The 11,542-nt window shown below is 42.9% G+C and overlaps 1 long non-coding RNA gene across 1 annotated transcript; it reads left to right on the top strand.

Moving 5' to 3' along the window:
• The first annotated feature begins 6,191 nt into the window (after positions 1–6,191).
• Positions 6,192–7,740, top strand: LOC146717160 (uncharacterized). The gene is made up of 2 exons (XR_014922841.1): positions 6,192–7,224; positions 7,305–7,740. It is a non-coding gene; the product is annotated as an uncharacterized LOC146717160 (long non-coding RNA).
• The last annotated feature ends 3,802 nt before the right edge of the window (positions 7,741–11,542 follow it).

Here is an 11,542-nt window from a genome sequence, read left to right as displayed (position 1 = left end):
TGCTGGGATGTCCTCTGGAGTCTGTGGAGGTGGTTGGTGAGGGGAGGATGTTAGTAAAGCGCATTCTGTCTCTCACAGTTGAAGTGTACCTCTGGTGCAAATTACTGACCTCTGTCATCATTTTAAGTGGGGGAACTTGCACAATCGGTGGCTGACTAAATACTTTTTTGCCCCACTGTATATGCTGCCTTATGGTAAACTTTGGTAATATTGTTTAAGAACAACACTGGCTGATGATGAAATACAGTCAGCTGGCATGGTGACACTGCCAGTATTAATCTGCAGGGCTGGACTGGGACAGAAAATCGGGCATTTTGACTGGAGACCGGCCCACCAGGTATTAAAGCCATAAAGCCTTTGAATGAAAACAAATGCTGTTGTGACATTGATGTACAGTCTTGTTGGTATATGTATGATTTCTATACATTTTACATCAGATAAAAACTTTGGTTGTAAGCTTCAGATAATTATTTAATAACAGCCAGACATTTTAAATGAGAATAAGGAAGAAAAGTATATCTTTGTGCCCCCCTTTCCCTGTTAATGCCCTACCTGGCCCCCTGGCAAAACTTTGCTAGATCCGCCCCTGCACAGTTACCAGCTGTCAGCTACTTAGAAAAAGGATCCTGGTGTTATTTGTCTGCCAGAAACAGTTCATAACTTCCCTTCAACTCATTCATGTCACCTAAAAGGTAAACCTGTTTCTCCATCACCTGTTCAGCTCTGATGATTCAGTAAGGACATCTCCTGGTTTCATCTTCATGTTTCCCTCTCACCACATATCCAAACCGATATCATGACCAGCAGTTTTACAGCTGTGGCTCCAGCAAACATCAGCTGATACTAGAAAGTAATAGTAAATCAATTCTAACAACAGCTGATCTAGCTTAAACGTGCTGCTGTTGTTTAGCACAACATCTGCTGGTTTCCGCTTTCTGGCGCAAAGTGGGCGATAAACAAACAAGAGAGCCGATCAGCTGATCATTGATCAGTTTCATGACTGAAGTAGCAACAGGAGAGGCAGGGGAGAGAATGAGAGAAGAAGAGGCAGCTGTGCAGCGTAACGACAGAATAACTCCAGCTTTGTGTCTTTTTTTCATTATAGCGAAAGTACGGGACAAACTTGTTCTTTCTCAGCTCAATAACTAACCTTATGAATAAAATAAAGTTCACTATCAGTAACATCATAGCACCCACCCAGCTGTATAAAAACTCCGTCAAGCTGGCTAGAACGCAGTACGAGTTATTGCAACTGAGGGTAAAAAGTCAGCACAACTAAAATAAACTCCACCTAAACTTGGTTTATATCTCCATACAGCAATGTTACGACTTAGATTATATCTTATAACTCATAATTCTTATGTTAGCTGCCCTCAGTAGCATACTGTCTGAAATATTCAACGGATGCAATAATTCTTTAAGTGTTATTTTTTCTTTGGTATTCTAATTTCACCGAAGTTTACTAAACTCAACAAACTTAATATTACTTACCGGGACATTTATTCTGTCCTCATTTTCTTTCACCGAAAAATTGTTTCCTGAGTGCCGTCTTTCGTGCTTGGCTCGCCTACCTTTGCTAACGTGATGCACATAGCCAGTCTTGCAAACTCCTCAGTAAGGAAAATCGCTATTGGTTGTCCTAAAAGTCGCTAGAAGTCGCTAAATGACATCATCACCTAATTTGCATAATTGGTCATGCTAATGTAACTATAACCTCTGTTGTTGGAGAGAGAAATAACATCGTGAAAGAGACATAAAGTGAGTAAAAAACGTCCTAAATGCATTTAGAGTTTATTTAGAACTACAAATTAAATTTCTTTTAGCAATTATTGTTTTTTTTAATGTCACAATTCCAACCCTGCTCCTTTACCCGGGCTTGGACCGGCAAAAGTGACCCGAAATAGGCACTCTGGTGGAGTTACTTTGTGTGCGTGTGTGTTTATAAGTAGTTTTTGGGCAAGATACTAACCCCATGTTTGCCTACTGGTGGTGGTCAGAGGGCCCGGTGGCGCCAGTGTCCGGCAGCCTCGCCTCTGTCAGTGCGCCCCAGGGCAGCTGTGGCTACAATGTAGCTTGCCATTGCCAGTGTGTGAATGTGTGTGTGAATGGGTGAATGACTGAATGTAGTGTAAAGCGCTTTGGGGTCCTTAGGGACTAGTAAAGCGCTATACAAATGCAGGCCATTTACCATTTTAAACCTTGTGATCCACAAAACAGCATAAGAGTAAAAGAGTAAAAGAAGAACTGACTGCGTTACAGCACCCGCTGCTGGTTGAGAGTAAAAGCGATATGCGCTTTCACGTCTTTTTTTAGCGACTTTTTTTAGAGAAAAAGTCGCTAAGGGGTCTGAAAACTCGCTAAATATAGCGACAAAGTCGCTAAGTTGGCAACACTGCATAGCGCAGAAGCAGATGCTGCATTCACTTACACTCGGATATCTGAGCTTCACCGTGAAAACATAATCGGACATTTGATATTTGATTGAATTTTATTGTTTTGCCTTTGGTGTGGCACCTGGGGTGGCCAGTCTGGTTGGGGGGGGTGGCCTGTGTACCCCCAGGCCACCCCGCTGGACACGCCACTGTTAGAACTTACTTTTGAAAGTTTACTCTTTGGCCGCTCCACTTCTTTGAAGTGTCTCCCAGTCCCAGTGCTCTTGTTAGCATGTTTTGGTTCGTGCAACTGGTCCATCCGGTTATTGTCTCCCCAGAAACATTTCCGTTGTCTTTTTTCCTATTTCCGTTGTGCTTTGTGTGCTTTTGCAGCGTTTTTCTTTTTGCAGCATTTTTCTTTTTGCAAGTGTTTTCTGAAGTTGCAGTCCGTTTGGCCTCTCAGGGCCACCGTATTGATCATCAAGCTTGCCAGCACTGACTGATATCACTGTCTAAACACTAACATGGCTACAGCCAAAATGCTAATGCTGGGGTTTCAAAATGTGGAGTCAAACACCAATGGCTGAATCATGTTGCTATGTGAGTCTTTTGTGCACAGTCCACATTGTTGGACAAATGTTTCCCTACAACTGTAGGGATTACTGCTCTGAAATGTAGCCCTTGAATTATGTACGCAGGCCTTTCAGGCCTAAAAGCTGATATTAGTAAATGCACCTTATGGAAAATGATACAGACTATGGTGACAGCAAAGCATACATGGCCATTCCTTTAAAGAAATGAAGCAGATATGTAGGGCAGTTTGGGTTTTTGGGTTTTTTTCCCCACAGTATAGCTCAGTGTAGATAGTGCAGTGCAGTAGAAATAACCTGTTGATCACACAAGCCCAGAGGCCCGAAGCAATAATAAGATAAACATCAGCTGAAACAGAGAGGACGAGGCAAACAGGAGACAGGGAAACTGAGGAAAGAAGGAGAAAGGCACACAGCAGACTATTGTCAGGGCCCAGCTATGTGACCCAGCACTTTGAGTTTATTCTGAATGTTTGATTTCTTATATTGGAAATATGTTAAGTTCTTGTGTTGCTCATATTAGTCAGGATTTAGTTGCGTTTTAGGCTAGTTTAACCTCTGTCCGGTCATCTGTTATTCTCACCTCATGGTCCATGGATGTAATGTGTCTCTAGTCTTGGTTTTCTCATGTTTAGGTTTATGAAGGCAATTTCTTCGTGAAATTTTAAAGCCAGCAGACAACAGACCTACGCAAAGGACTATTACTTCAGTGTTAATTACCTTAAATTAAAAAAATAGAAGTAAATTTACACCCAATTCTCTGAGGAAAAAGTAAAGTGTACATTTAAACTTACCCTTGTCTATAAAGAAGACTAAGGAGGATATTTACTAAGGATGAAAATGGAATTAATGTTCACAAAAACACTGTCAGCACCTGATTCATGTTTTCTCTGTTCAATCACAAGGTGAGAAGCTCAGATGGTTGGACTGCTGAAAAGAGAGAAATCCAAAGTTATTTTAATCTTACTGAAACAATCCACTCAACACCACAACAAGGTTCCTCCGTGACTGGCCGTTCCTCCCAGTCACGGCCCTCCGATCTGAACCCGAGTGGTGTTTTGTTATTGGACTTCTGTGCAAATCACAGTTACGCTGCACAGCTGCCTCTTCTTCTCTCATTCTCTCCCCTCTCTCTCCTGTTCCTACTTCAATCATGAAACTGATCAATGATCAGCTGATCGGCTGTTCTCTCTTGTTTGTTTATCGCCCACTTTGCGCCAGAAAGCGGAAACCAGCAGATGTTGCGCTAAACAACAGCAGCACGTTTAAGCTTGATCAGCTGTTGTTAGAATTGATTTAATATTAATTTCTAGTATCAGCTGATGTTTGCTGGAGCCACAGCTGTAAAACTGCTGGTCATGATGTCGGTTTGGTTATGTGGTGAGAGGGAAACATGAAGATGAAACCAGGAGATGTCCTTACTGAATCATCAGAGCTGAACAGGTGATGGAGAAACAGGTTTACCTTTTAGGTGACATGAATGAGTTGAGGGGAAGTTATGAACTGTTTCTGGCAGACAAATAACACCAGGATCCTTTTTCTACGTAGCTGACAGCGAGTAACTGTGTAGGGGCGGGTCTAGCAAAGTTTTGCCAGGGGGCCAGGTAGGGCATTAACAGGGAAAGGGGGGCACAAAGATATACTTTTCTTCCTTATTCTCATTTAAAATGTCTGGCTGTTATTAAATAATTATCTGAAGCTTACAACCAAAGTTTTTATCTGATGTAAAATGTATAGAAATCATACATATACCAACAAGACTGTACATCACTGTCACAACAGCATTTGTTTTCATTCAAAGGCTTTATGGCTTTAATACCTGGTGGGCCGGTCTCCAGTCAAAATGCAGATTTTTTTGTCCCAGTCCAGCCCTGGGCACGACACGCAGTGAATTAATCTGAGAAGGTGCATTAAAAAATAAATAAATAAACATGGCCACACCAGCAGTGCACATTGCAAATCAGCTCGCATAGACACATTAGTTGTGCAGTTTCTTAATGACGGTATCTTAGCTAACAACCCCAACTACCAGATTCAACTTGTAATTGGCTAAAAATAATTTAACCTACTGGTGAGAGGGACGTTGTTAGCTTTCCGACTCTTCAAATGCTTCAGGAGCTTTCCGCTCAGCACAGCAATCAGCACCGTGGAAATACACGGATACATCCGTAGACTCGAGACAGAATTCACAATGTGTTTTCAGGACTTTCAGGCGTATGGACCAATGTTTATTTTCTGATCAAACCAGAAAGCTTTAATGAGCAGCTGGATTTGTCTCACATTAACTGGCTGAGTTCATACCAGTTAATGCAACATCGAAGCAGCTGGAATCCACAGCTGTGCGTGTTCATGGAGCTGCATTTTCACCTGCTGGACATCACTACCTGACAAGTTTAACTGTCTTCAGAACATTGCAGAGGCCTTATTGACAGTACTTGGCTCTACATGTCTGTGTGAGCAGGTTTTTACTCACATGAAGAGTGTCCTCAGGTAGCCGTCTGAATTCTGGACCAGAGATCAGATTAACATGTGTATTAACAAACATGCCATATTGGCTCAGTTTATTTTTCTTATTGTTTTGAGGAGACCATAAATAGCATTTGCATTTTCTGTTGTACAGTTCATTTGCTGTTCTGGATAAAAAGTATTTTTTTGGTTTCAAAATAGCTGATAACTATTCGCTGATAGCTGCCAACATCTGCGAACAAATATGATTCTATAAAGTGGTTCTATATATTGTGTAACTGTTAATATATAGTGTTTTTAAATTTATTGCTAATGCAATCATATGGCACACTGACTTCTGAGGAAATTTTAGATGGCACTCGCCAACAGAAAGGTTGCCGACCCCTGGTGTAGAGGTTTACACTTACAAGGCAAGTCAACCTAGTGACCCTGTTTCATCTATTTGTTTATTTAAAGATCAATAAAGTTATTAAGTTAAACCTTTGGAGGCGTTTGGTATGGTCATTCAGGATAAGTAATCTTGAAGTACAGAGGGGGGCTGCTAAGGATGCTGGGCAGGTCTCCTTCAGGACCCGGTCCAAAGCCAGAGGCAGCTTTCGATTTTGCTGGGACAGAATAAACAAGTATTAATGTTACTAAAGCTCATTACAGTTTATAAGTGGGATTTGTTTTGTGTCCAAGACCTTGAAGTAAACTTTGTTGATTTTTTGTGGTGCATGAAAAGGTATTGTTACATACAGACTGCCAGCTGGGCCCTGTTTCAGGAAGCCGGTTTAGTGGAAAAACTGAGTAAGTATACCCTGAGTTAACGAAAACTCTGGGTTTTCGGTTTCACAAAGCGAGTTCAGATGAAGCCTCAGTGAGTCACTATGACGACACACTCCGTGAAGCTAACCTGCCCCCTAGCAGGTTTACTACAACTAACCCTGACTGTCTCCGCCCCTTTGTCAGAAACCTGACAGTAGGAAGTGTCGGACATGGCGTGCCCCGTCCTTGAAGAGCCAGTAGATCGTGAAGCCCAAATTCTCCGCAGAGCTCTCCGCCGGGAGAGAGTGATCAGAGCGCGTTTGGACATTTTATCATTTCCTGATGATTTTCTGTGTGAACGTTACCGTTCTTCAGCACAATCTATAAGTTATTTGGATAACATCCTCAGGCCATATATTACGCATGTGACACATCGTGGACATCCTCTCAGTTCTGTACATATTATTTGTATTGCACTTCGGTTTTTTGCAAACGGGAGCTTTCTGTATAATATTGGTGACGCTGAGCACGTTTCCAAGGCTACCGTCTGTCGGGCAGTCAGGAATGTTACAGTTGCACTGAAACGTCTCCTGCACTCGTTTGTGGTGTTCCCCGGTCATAGACCCACAAGATTTATCAAAGAGGGATGCCACAAAATTGCAGGTATCAGGATGACCAAAACTTAATATATGATGTGGTGATACTTGAACTACTACTTAAATTTTACATTTATTCTCACGGTTCCCAGGCGTGATTGGCTGTATAGATGGCACTCACATTCCAATCATTGCTCCTTCAGTAAATGAAGGAGACTATGTGAACAGGAAGTCTTTCCACAGCATTAATGTACAGGTACATAGTTCCCTGTAGCATTTCAAACTAACAAATTATTTCATTATAGTAATGGATGCTAATTTGTGTTCTCTGCACTGTGAAGATCATATGTGATGCTGCCAACATTATCACAAATGTGGAAGCCAAGTGGCCAGGCTCTGTCCATGACTCACAAATATTCCGTGAATGTACACTGAGCACAAAATTTGGACATGGTGAGTTGAGAATACTTTAAAATATATAAAGACCAATTGCTACAGGGACATTTGAACTGAAGTGTATCCTTCTGTCTTAGGAGAGTTCACTGGCTACTTGCTTGGTGATAGGGGGTATCCATGTTTACCCTATTTGCTTACCCCTTACCCTGACCCTGAACCGGGCCCACAGCAGCGATATAATCTGGCTCATTGCAGGACAAGAGCCAGAATTGAAATGACTATCGGAATGCTTAAGGCCCGGTTCCAGTGCCTGCAAAGACTCAGGGTCACCCCAGAAAGGGCATGTGACATTATTGTGGCATGTGTGATTCTTCACAACATTGCCACAATTAGAGGAGAACACTGTCCTTCTGAACCAAACATCAGCAGTGATCCAAACCATGAACATCCTGACCCTCCCACGGACATACAAGATGGAAGCGCAGTCAGAGACACCATATGTCACAATCATTTCTTTTGACCCATCACCTCAACATGTTGAAAGACGAATAAACAGATTTTCTGTTCAACTGGCTTTATTGGTCGCCTGTATTTCCTGTACACAAAGTATTAAAAGATGTAAACCTCATAAAGTGTCTCTGTTGCTTCCTCCTCTGTAACAGCTGCCAATGTTTCTTCATTATTTTCCTGTAGTAAAGAAATAAACAACATTGCTGTTCTACTGTAAACTCATATAATCTGTGGAGTATTACTCACAACTGCATGTTGGTCTGGCTCAACAGGAGGCTGCACCAGATGCAGTACACCACCACCATCAACTGATAGAATATGAGGTTTATACAGGTCACTTATAACTTACAAGGGACCAAATGGCAATTAACAAACATATAGCACTCAGCTTACACTTCATTGTCATTATGCTCTCAAAGACAACCAAGACTGAGGGAAGGCAAAATCAGTAGGAAAATAACTTCACTACAAACAAATTCATTATGGTGAAGAGTTTATCAAATGAATGAGCAGCACTGCAAAGGTGACTGTGAAGAAAGGATGTATGCACATCATGTATTATTTTGAATTTACCCCCTATGTAGGCACTTGTGTCTTGCGGGGTTATTGACTCAGAGGATGTCCCCACAGAGATGCCTTCGGCCACAGGGCGCCCACTGTTTTGGCTGAGGGCCAACTGCTCAGCCTCTGTGAGTGGTGGTGGTGGAGGACCCCCACCTGTTTTTCGGGCCTCCGCTTTTTTTCTGTTGGCTATAACGGGGTCACATTTGAGCATACAGAGTAAGTGCTTACAGAAAGAAAATTAATGTAGCCTCTAACTGCAATTGATTTACATCGGACAAACAGACCAAGCACTATGGCTCATAATACAATTACACCTTACCTGTTTGGACTATATTTTTATATTTCATTTTTACTTGCTGCCAGGCACGTTTGGGGCCTGTTGGGTTGCACCTGCGCTCACATCACATCACAAAATAAAATGTATAAAATAACAAATAAAATAACATATGATAAAATAACGTGTTAAATGGGTGGAAATCCCTAGATCAATGTTTAAATTAACACTCACGCATTGACTCTGTCGGCTATGTTTTGCCATGCATGCTCCCTTTCTTTTGCAGCTGTGGCTGTGTTACTTTTTTCCGCGGAATTTGCATGTTATCGGCATATGCTGCCATCAGAATTTCGGCCTCAAGCGCTGTGAAATACATTGACCGCGCCTTCTTTCCCTCCGTCTCCATGGTGACTCGCTTAATCTGTGCTCCGCTTATCAGGGCTTTATGTATCCTCGTCCGCGCGCTTCACTTGGGGTTGACGCAACTCCGCGTTGATTGAACTAATTGTTATCAGCCTTTCTGAAACCGAATATTCCGAGTTGGACAGTTCGGGGTTACTCAACCCTGCGTATCGTTTTTCACTCTGAGTTTTCTAAACCGGCTTCCTGAAACAGGGCCCTGATGTCTAATTGAACATTATTTATGCCTGATGTCTGTTTATCTGTGGGAAAAGCAATTCTGCCATTATGATGTGAAAACAGGTCATATAGTTGTGGATCTAATAACTCTAAAGGAGGATCAAAATAAAGTATTTAATCCCACCTTGCTTTTTCCAAGCTTGTTGACAAGTTAACTTCTTACTGTTAACCTGTTGTTAAAAACAGGTTTAGTCTGGAAACTAAATATGTTTTTTATATAACAATAACAAACCTTTGTGTTCTTAGGGGTTAGCAAAGGTTTTTATCTTGGTATTCTCCAATATTTGTGCCTTTTTTCAGCCTGTTTGATGCACCGGACCAACAAGCTAGACTCCAGCTTGTCGTCACCAAGCCGATGTGCCGAGCAGTTCAATCAGCTAACAAAGCAGCTGTTCACATGATGCAATCAGCACTCTTCTATGGAATAAAGTGTTCTTTTTACCAACACAACCAAACAGTTTACTACATAACAGGTTAGTACACGTGTATCACACCAAAAACTGTTTTTTTACCAAAGACTATTTGAAATCTTAACATCCATCAACGTGTCCGCAGGAAAAAAAAAATCTCCATGTTACAGTTACCTCAATTACATTTGGGCTTTGCTTTTCCTCACGTTTAATATGAAGTATTCCAGTCAGTGAGATGATGTGAGGGGGAAAAAGAAGGTCTCCAAAAACTGTGCCATGTCTTCCTCAGAGCCTCCACTTTTCTTTTCTTTTGTCCAAAGCACATTTTGATCTATTTGCTGCAGACACTCTGCTGATGCGATTCCCAGTCGTGGTTCAGGAAGAGCCTCAGCTATGTTTGTGGTGTAGTTGTGTAAGTAGTAAACTGTTTGGATTTTAATGAATAAAATAGTGCTGATCACGTCAGTGCCACTCCGTGCAGCTGGATCAGAGTTTCTGACTCCAGATCAACCTGTCACCTGACTCAAACAGGGTCACACAGTCCTCATTCATGAAGTGCTTTACAAACCCAAACATTTTCCCATTTAAGTGCAGATAGGCAAACAACATAGAGCCACTACTGCTAAAGAGACAGACAGTGAAAGTGGACAGTATATCTTTAGTTTCTTAACATAAAACTCATTTTTGCAGTTAAGGGCAGCACAAAAGTGATCCCATTAAACACATTTTTACTTTCCTCTGAGTTATCTGTTTCTTTCACTAGTTAGACTGACATTCGTTAGCTATTAGCTGCAACCACCCCAAGAAGAAGGGTTACATCTCCTGGGTCTAGGCGCGGCTTGCCCCTCTGGGGGCGGGGGTACCTAGACCTGGGATATGGAGTATGTTTGGGGAGTGTGACTGTCTGTGCAGTGTCTATTTGTGTCTGTCTACACGTTGGGTGAGTGCCGAGTATTTGGTTGTGTATATGGGGTGGGGATCCACGTTTGTGTCCACGTGCGCCTGTTCGTCTGTGTCTATATGTCAGGTTGGGTCTTAGACTCAACCTCTCTGGGTACATCTCAGGCCCTCCAAAGTACGGAGGCCTATCTCCCCTCACCTCCTTTTTGAGCACACGCATTCTGTAGACAAAGATATATACATGAAAACTTGATTTTTAAGTTTTGGTTTTTTTGTTCTCTTTTTTTCTTTTGTTATTTCAATTATATTGGCATGTTTGAAATAAAACTATATCTATCTACCACACTCCCTGCCGGTGGCTGATGCCCTCAGACGTTGGTGTGTTGATGGTCCTTGTCGACTGGGGCTGGGTGCTCATGTATGTACCAGCTCACTCCTGGTGGCCGATTGGCGGGACCTGGCGCCTGTGGCCCGGCTGGGCCCCTTCCAGGGGTTGGGGTGCCCTCAGGCCTCTAGCCTCTGGGCCTGAAGCTCGGTCCTCTCTGGCACAGCTGGCTGCCGGCAGAGCCCGCGGGCGAGCCACTGCACCCCCTCTGGCCTCTGCTCCGTAGCTGCTGGGTGACCTCTCGTTTGTGGTTCTACTCAGCTCTTCCCAGGAGGGTGGCACGGTTCCCCCCCTTTTGGTGGTCCTCCTCGGGTCCTCGTACTCTGGGGCCTCTGGATATCTGGGGCCTGGATCTCCTCCATACCTGCTTCATGCCCTGGGGGACGGGGCTGTGGCTCCCCACACTCCCTAGCAGATCGTTACATGGAGAAAACTTTTGAATACAAGCATGCTGATCCACACAAGTGTACACACGGGTGTTCACAGACGCGGACTACACCTTTCTTGGTTGCTGCCTCAAAGCATATTGTGCACTGTCGATCTTGCGTGCTGCACAATATCGTTTAAACCCCCACGGATCGCCATTTGGCTTTTTCTACCTTTAAAACCCGGAGAGCAGCCAAATGGCTTTTAGCTAGGCTTTAGCTTCAGCCAAGTGGAAGCTAAATTGGCTAGTCATTCATATGTAAATTG

This window comes from Copadichromis virginalis, linkage group LG2 (genome assembly GCF_057382275.1).
Source record: "Copadichromis virginalis isolate Kocher_CV1m ecotype Utaka linkage group LG2, C_Virginalis_male_GT1.1, whole genome shotgun sequence".
Lineage (NCBI taxonomy): Eukaryota > Metazoa > Chordata > Actinopteri > Cichliformes > Cichlidae > Copadichromis > Copadichromis virginalis.
This window is presented reverse-complemented; position numbering and strand designations above follow the sequence as displayed.